Consider the following 8380-nt stretch of genomic DNA (forward strand, 5'->3'; position numbering starts at 1 on the left):
TTAGCTGCATCCAGTTCTTCCCTACTGCCTTTACAATATCATCTCTCCATCGAGCAGGTGGTCGGCCGAAGGTTCTGTGTCCAGTGCGCGGTTGCCAATCCAGAATCACTCGGCTCCACCGCCCGTCCTCCCTTCGACATATGTGACCCGCCCAGTTCCATTTCAGGGCCGCTGCTCTTTGAACGATGTCAGTGATTCCAGTTCGGTTTCTGATCTCTATGTTGGGAATCCTATCTAACACCGCTCTTTCCATTGCACGCTGAGCCACTTTAAACCGGTGCACCAACTTCTTTGGATAAATATATTAACTCTCATAAATTACCAATATCTATTCTGATTTTTTTTAGTTTTTACAACTAACTACTGTTTATTTTATCTACGCAAATTAATTACGCAATGTTAAACTGGTAGTGAATGCCTCCAGGCATTAAGTTTCGCCTATGTTCCTTTTTATGCTATTGTGCAAAAAAGAAAAACGAACAAATACTACCCGTGTATTTACTACTGCTTTATGATTTGTAAACCGAGAGCCCATGTCAGTTTTTCACGCATTGTGTTTGCGTTTCTAACGTAAGGCTATAGAACGGCAGATGGGATGATGTTCATAGGATATTAATTAATTTTCTACCTTGTGCAGTAATGAGGTAAATTGGAGGTACCAATGATCTTTATAACGATAGACGAGACGATGACAAATTCTGTTTTTTTTTAAGTTTTTACAACCTACTATCTACTTTATCTACACAATGTTTTTACGCAATGTTAAACTGGTAGATAAGTTATTTCAATATTTAAATAGACATTCTTTTTATACTATTGATGAATATTTAAAATGATGTTTGTTAGTAATTATTAATTTATTTGTATGTGCCCATATAAACTTAATTGTAATTTATTATTTTATTGTGTTATTAAAAACATTGTAATTACAAATATCTTAATTGTACCTAGTAGTAACAAATTGAAATTTTAAACACTACCCTGACAACAATTTGCGTGCCAATTTGGCGTGGTACAGTTAAGATCTGCATTTTTTTTTTCGTGTAACACCTATTTACCAGTATCAGCAAATAAATAAAAAATAAAAAATAAAAATAGAAAATGAAAACTAATAAATACACGGGTAGACTGCTTAATGATTTATAAAATGAGAGTTTGTTTCAGCCGACAGTTTTTCACGCGCTGTTAACGTTTCTAACGTGAGGCTAGGACCAGATGTGAGGATATTCATAGGAAGTTAAGAACGGGATAATGAACATAGGTTGACCTTCCTGGCGCAGTGTGATGTAAGAAGGTCCCAAGTTTGTTCCCTGGCAGGAGCAATTTGGGAATTTACGATTTCTGAATTATCTATGGTCTGTAAGGCTATGGACAATTCCACTTACCACCAGGCCATTTGTTAGGTCCTTCAATTATTACTATAAAAAAGCGAGCTCAACCTTTCTCCGCGGACATTCTGTTACAAGCCTTAAGATGAAGAAGAAATATTTTATTGCACACAAACATCAAAATATACATAAAATAAAGAAAAGTGTTTATCAGCTCCGACGCACGACTGGAGTTTACTCTTTAACTACGATTGCCGAAACATACACAAAAAGAGTTTATTTAGCTTAATATTATATACCATAAAAGGGTAAATTAAAAACCCTGTGCAATTTATTCACACACGGCGGAAGTGTAACTTCTTAAAAGTAGCCTACGGGAGATTGAGGTGGATGTAGAGTATCAGAACTATTAGGATAAATGTAATGTTTATTATTTAGTTTCCATGGTAATTAGAATAGGAAAAAAATTAATTAACTTAAATAGGAAAAATAAGTTAATTAAACAAAAGCGACGTTGCATGTTTGCGCATCACAGTTGCCGGGCATGCAACGTCGCAGAGCGAAAACGTAACGAGGTCATTCATCAGTAGATTTTACTCCTCACATTTTTCTCATACCGGGCGCCTTATATATGAAAATCGATTCTTAAGGAGTAAACCTGTGCGCCTCATTTTAAATTGTTAAAAATTTTGACCGTGCCTTGTATATACATACTAGAAACATGCAAATTTGTAAGAAAACATCCAGAATTTTTTTTAAAACTCCAAGACATGCCCCGGCAGGATACATTGCGGTGCATGCGCAAACACAACTTGGTCCTCCCGCCATCGAAATTAAAAATCCACAGCACCGGCCCAAACCCACGTGCACCAAAATTTACAACAAAATTCCGGAACATATAAAAGAAAAAGAAAGTATAAACTTATTTACAAAATCCTTAAAACATTACTTGCTGGAGAAAGCTTATAATAAAATAAAGGACTTCCTAAATGAGAATATTTAATATTGACAATAATAAGTCCGCCTCTCAATCTGGTTACAGCGCCCTCACAGGGTTCCATTTCAAATGTAAACATTAGATTGACATTCTTTTTGAAAAATATAATAATTATGTAATCTATATGACATTGTAATGGACTTGTATGTGAATAAATAAATAAATAAACTCCAAAAAACAAAATAACATGAAATGTAGGCATGCAAAGGTGTTAAGGTGGTTATCATATACCGCTTACTGTGTGTGTGTTTTGTCGCAACGTCCGTCATACTTTTACGTAACGGTGCATATATAAAAAGAAAACAGGAGCACTCTTTGTTTATGCAACTCTCAACAAAACATAATTGCAGGTCGAACAATAAGATTTAGGGCACATCTTAACAGGACGTTTTTGACCTCCAAAATGGAACTGGTGAACGGTATACGGTACCTCGCCCTTGCCACAGTTATACTTTACATTATTATTATATAAAAAGGGCTTTTAATGAAAAACATCCATTTATTTCCTCTTACAAAGATCACGCGATGGCGGATAAAGGATTTTATTTCAAGAGGTTTTTTTTAGCGATTATCTCTTAGTGTAGGAGGGGGTGCACAAAATGGCGGTTTGGTTTATGTAATGCCTATTTATCGTCCTGATTTTATTGAATACTAGCTGTTGCTTGCGACTTTTTCCGCGTTTATTTTTGCATAGGATCAGTTTATTGGTGAGACACCTGTGGCATTCTACTTAGGAGTATTCCTGTGATACTGAGCTTATAGAAAAGTCGAATTATAGAATCAAGGACTACGTTATCAGTAAAAAAGCTTGGGTGTGAATTATTGCTCTAAGCAGGTTAATCTTTTGATAATTCAAAATGACAATTTGAGATGGTGATAACAAAAAAGAACACCATGCTATGTTTGTTGTGGGCTTCTTATACCAGGACGCGTTAAGAGCCCTCGTAAATTTAATGGTTATCGCGATCATCTCACTACCATGTAGCTACACATTTCTAATGTACTACATCATAAGTGCCATAAATAGGCCTTCTTGAATAAAGATATTTTTGACTTTGACTTCGGCTTTGGTATTTTAGGTTGTGTATTGAATACCCTTGTCCCTCTTACCCGAGACAGTAGTACAGTCTAGCGTGGCATAGCTCCTATCAGTTATTACGTAAGGACTTCACAAGGAAAGCACAAAAATACAAACTTACTTACCACTTACTCAAAAAAACAAAATTTCTTACCTCCGGTGAGATGTCAAGGGCTAACTTTTACTAGAATAAAAAGAAATATTGTTTATCCCAGTTTTATCATTGTAAATATTTTATGTATGTTTGTATGTACGTAGCCTGTAACCGTCCAAAGCTCTCGCTTTCGCAAGAGAGTTCGCCCATAATCACCACGCTGGCACTGGACAAACGGGTTTGTGATCGCAGTAGATGGTCGTAGTAGCACAAACAACGCTGTATAGGCGCCCCGTACGACACCCTTGGAAAAAGGAGGGGTGGTGAAAACTGTATTCTGATCTGCCGTCACCACACGACACATTCATTAGTACAATAGTTTTATTATTGTAAATAGATTTATCTGTCCTAATTAAACGGGTATAAAAACAAATAAATAATCATATGGATAAATTTTAAGTTATCTGGTTAATGTTTACATTTTGTCAACGTATAATTACTAAAAAATATTAAAAATCCTAACCATAAGGTACTTAAACTTAAACTTAAAATCGCCGTTCGCCAGTCGCCGCATATCGTTGAACACTTTAAGCAAAAATGTCACCAGCTCTTAACCTATTCAGTTTGTCTTATTATGCACAGAAGCTTTTATAGTCTTTACCAGAAAGTAATAAGAACCATTTTATGAAATGTGAATTTGTTTGCATTTTTTTCAAGGACAAAATATTATGGCAGACTATTGTATTTATGAAAAAAAGCTATTAATGTCAATGCAAAGGGTCTAATGAGAGGTTTGTGAGTCCATATATTTTGCCACTGTGAACTTTTTGAGTCTTGTTCTGTGGTTTTGAAGCCACAAAAGGTATTTTGCCGTTTTAACCGTTAAAATAAATAAATTTATGGGTTTCCATATTTAAGAGTTTGAACTATAGCGCTTAACCCCATCGCGGATCCCTTGAAAGATCATGATACCCCTATTGATCCCCATATTGAGTCCCCTGTTGGACATAGGACTCCTCTCACAGGAGGAACTCACCACGCTGCTCCAACAGGTCGGCGAGTATTATCGCTTATTTATTATCATACAAGCTGTATGCTATGCCAAAAACCAAGTTTATTGTTTGCTTAGTTAGAGCGAAAAGGAAGGACAAATAAACACACTTTCACATTTTTAATATTAGTAAGGAGGTAAGGATTTAAGTTGAAGTAGAACGCCAACGCTGAACTTGTTTTCCGAGGCACGGGGGTGGAGAATCGTCAATTACAAAACCTCGGCCATGTACCTACTGAAATTGCTTGGGAGAAAAAGTGAATCAAACGTAAAACTTTGGGTACCATAGTCGGACACGCTAACCATAAACCAACGAGTCGTTCGGCGGTCTTAAACAGCACCAACAATTGTTTCCATATTTGAATTCTAAATCTATCTCTTTATTGAAGATGAAGTGTAAAAAAAAATCAAAATTCAATTTCAAAAATCCTTTATTAATATATCAGAAGCACTTATGAAGCGTTCATACTCGCCCCATTGTAAAAGTAAAATCAAATGTTTACCAATTTATATTTTAAATGATGAGGTATAAGTTGTTAGACCAATTTCTTCAAAATCAATCAACAAAACATTTATTACTTTAATAAATAAAAAAATAAATATACTACGACAATACACACATCGCCATCTAGCCCCAAAGGATATATGGAATTCGGGGCATAGCTCTAGATTTAATGATTTCCTATCTTAATGATAGAATTCAAAAAGTTGACGTGAACGGAAAGCGGTCTAACGGGTCATTTGTGCAAATTGGTGTCCCCAAGGGATCTATATTAGGACCCTTCCTATTCCTCATTTACATGAATGACCTTCCTTACCTAGCTGAGGACAATCACGGGATAGTATTGTTTGCTGATGATACATCATTGATGTTTAAAATTAAACGTCGTGAAAAAAATCTTGACGATGTAAACATATGTCTCGCTAAAGTAGTACAATGGTTTGACGCTAATAACTTAGCTCTTAACGAAAAAAAAACGAAGAGTATTAAATTCACACTACCGAATGTTAAACAAGTAAAAACCATTGTACAACTTAATAATGAGGAGTTGGATTTGGTGGATACGACAATCTTTTTAGGAATAACTTTAGATGCTAAGCTTCAATGGGGCCCACATAAAAATAATTTAGCGAACAGACTTAGTTCTGCAGCATACGCGGTAAAAAAGATTCGTCATATGACAAACATAGAAACTGCTAGGCTTGTTTATTTTAGTTATTTTCACAGCATTATGTCCTATGGCATTTTATTATGGGGTAATGCTGCTGATATAGATTCTATTTTCGTCCTGCAGAAAAGGGCTGTTCGTGCGATATATAAAATGGGCCCAAGAGAGTCATTAAGGGATAAATTTAAAGAAGTTAAAATAATGACGGTGCATAGTCAGTACATATATGAAAATTTAATTTACGTCCATAAAAATATATCAAAATTTACAAAGAAAATGCACTGTAACAATATAAATATTAGAAGCAAAAATAAACTCGTTGTGCAGTTTACTAGGCTACACAAAATTGCAAATTCATTCAAGGGCAATTGTATATTATTTTATAACAAATTACCAAATGAAATCTTTGAGTTGTCTCTCAATAAGTTCAAAGTTCATATAAAACGTAAGCTTACAGAAAAATCCTATTATAACATTAAGGTTTATTTAAACGATAAAAAAGCTTGGGTGTGAATTGCTCTAACTTCATAGCTTAATTTAAATTTACTGGAAGATGGTGATAACAAAAAAATAAATTTACCCGGCTAAGTTTGTTGTGGGCTCTTCTTAGATCAGGGCGCGTTTGGAACCCTCGTAGCTTTAGATTTAAGTTGGCGAACGAAGTTATCACCATCCCGTTACAATAATGTAAACAAATATGTATGAACGCTTCATAAGTGCCTGTGATAGGCCTACATGAATAAAGAAATTTTGAATTTGAATTTGAAAAAAGTAAACATAGCTTGTGTTATGGGTACTAAGATAACTGATGAATAATTATATGAATAATGTAGGTAAATAGTTATAATATATAGATAAACACCCAGACACTAAAAAACATTCATGTTCATCACACAAACATTGTCCAGTTGTAGGAATCGAACCCACGGCCTTGGCTCAGAAAGCAGGGTCGCTGCCCACTGCGCCAATCGGCCGTACATTCCCAATGCCGAGCAATTATATAGTACAACGAATTATGTATAGCCGTCTACATGATGCTAGTTATTATTGATCAATTAATCGGTCAAACCATGCATAGGAAACAACGTAGATTTTTTTAATCCCACGGGTACCTTTTACCAGTAGTATATCCAGGATCCAAACTACATGTGTGCCAAATTTTATCAAAAGCTAAGCCGAATATGGGTTATAAAACAAAAACAAACAGACACCCTTCCGATTTTATAATATTAGTATGAATGGTGGCAGAAGTTTTGGCATTTATGGCATAGATACCGGCTGTATAGGTATCAACCTTTGCCTTCGTCCATGAAGTTTCGTATTTCGATAGACTTTATGCTACGAATTTCATAATTTGATTTGAATTGAATTAAATATTTAGGACTAAAGACATGGCTTTACGCCTTACCTGTAATAGAATAAGATAAAGAATAACAAAAAGAATAAAGAAAAAAATAAAAAATCATAATTTGAACATTTCGTGTCTGTACGGCTATACCTTTGCCTTATTTCAATTTTAGAAGAATAAAGGAAAATAAACTTTGAACATTTCGATACATAGGTAGGTAAAAATATTTACCTACCTATTTACATTAATCGAATATAGAGTAGTAAGTGGTAACAAAAATCTATTTGTAGACCGATAATACATATTAACGACTACTGCAAAAAAAAACTACAAAGGCTTACCGTTAACCGCAAACATGATCATGTCAAAAATATCATCCAGTTATGGTAATTAGCAAAAATAATATTTACATTTTTTCACAATAACTAAGCCGCATACAAATTTGACTAATGCGGAAACAGATATTTTGAATTTGCGAGTCATTGCGCAGGCGCCGGCCACCGCACGGATGTCACAAAAAAAACGCAAGAAAATCACAAAAAAACGCAAAAAGGTGTCTTTGTCGCAAACCGCAAGGAGATTTGCGAAACCAAATTATATTTGTCATTACATAAATGGCATAAGTGTCCAAATTAAACCATATCTAGTTGCAATAAGAATGATTTTTCATGTAATTGTCAATTTCTAACAGCAAACCAGCATTTTTTTCTTTAAAACAATATTAAATCGTAATGCTTTAAAGTTTTTGAATTGAGTGCTTTATTATTATAGCATTACGGTCTTTTTTATCAGAATAGGCTGCAAAATTAGTTTGGTATTCCCAATGCTAATTATAGTGCACTTCATTAAACAAATACTGTTTTGTCATTGTGATAATAAAAGACCGCCGTAGTTGCGTATGGTGGTTGGCAAATTAGCAAACAAGTATAGGTTTTAATAAATAATTACTAAGCATTTAATTTTATAATATTCCTAAAGGCCCATTTCACATGATGTTTTCTTTTTTGCCTTTGCTCTTTATCTTTTGCTTTCAAACTCGATGAAACGAAAATGCGTAACGATATAGAATCAATTACAGACATATTTTACTCCGAATTGCTGGTTGGTACGCGTAAACAGGGCGGGCAGCTTTTGCAATACAAATACGTGGTAAAGCGGCTCATGCAAAGATATGTTATGAGCCCATCACTGTGGAAATTTTAGGCAGAAAATTGGTGGCGATGGAGGCGGCCAGGCAGTTGGGTAGACAGGCGGGCGGGCAGGCGGGCAGGCGGGTAGACAGGCGGGTAGGCAGGCGAGCAGGCAGGCGGCAAAA

This window comes from Pararge aegeria, chromosome 10 (assembly GCF_905163445.1).
Source record: "Pararge aegeria chromosome 10, ilParAegt1.1, whole genome shotgun sequence".
Taxonomy (NCBI): domain Eukaryota; kingdom Metazoa; phylum Arthropoda; class Insecta; order Lepidoptera; family Nymphalidae; genus Pararge; species Pararge aegeria.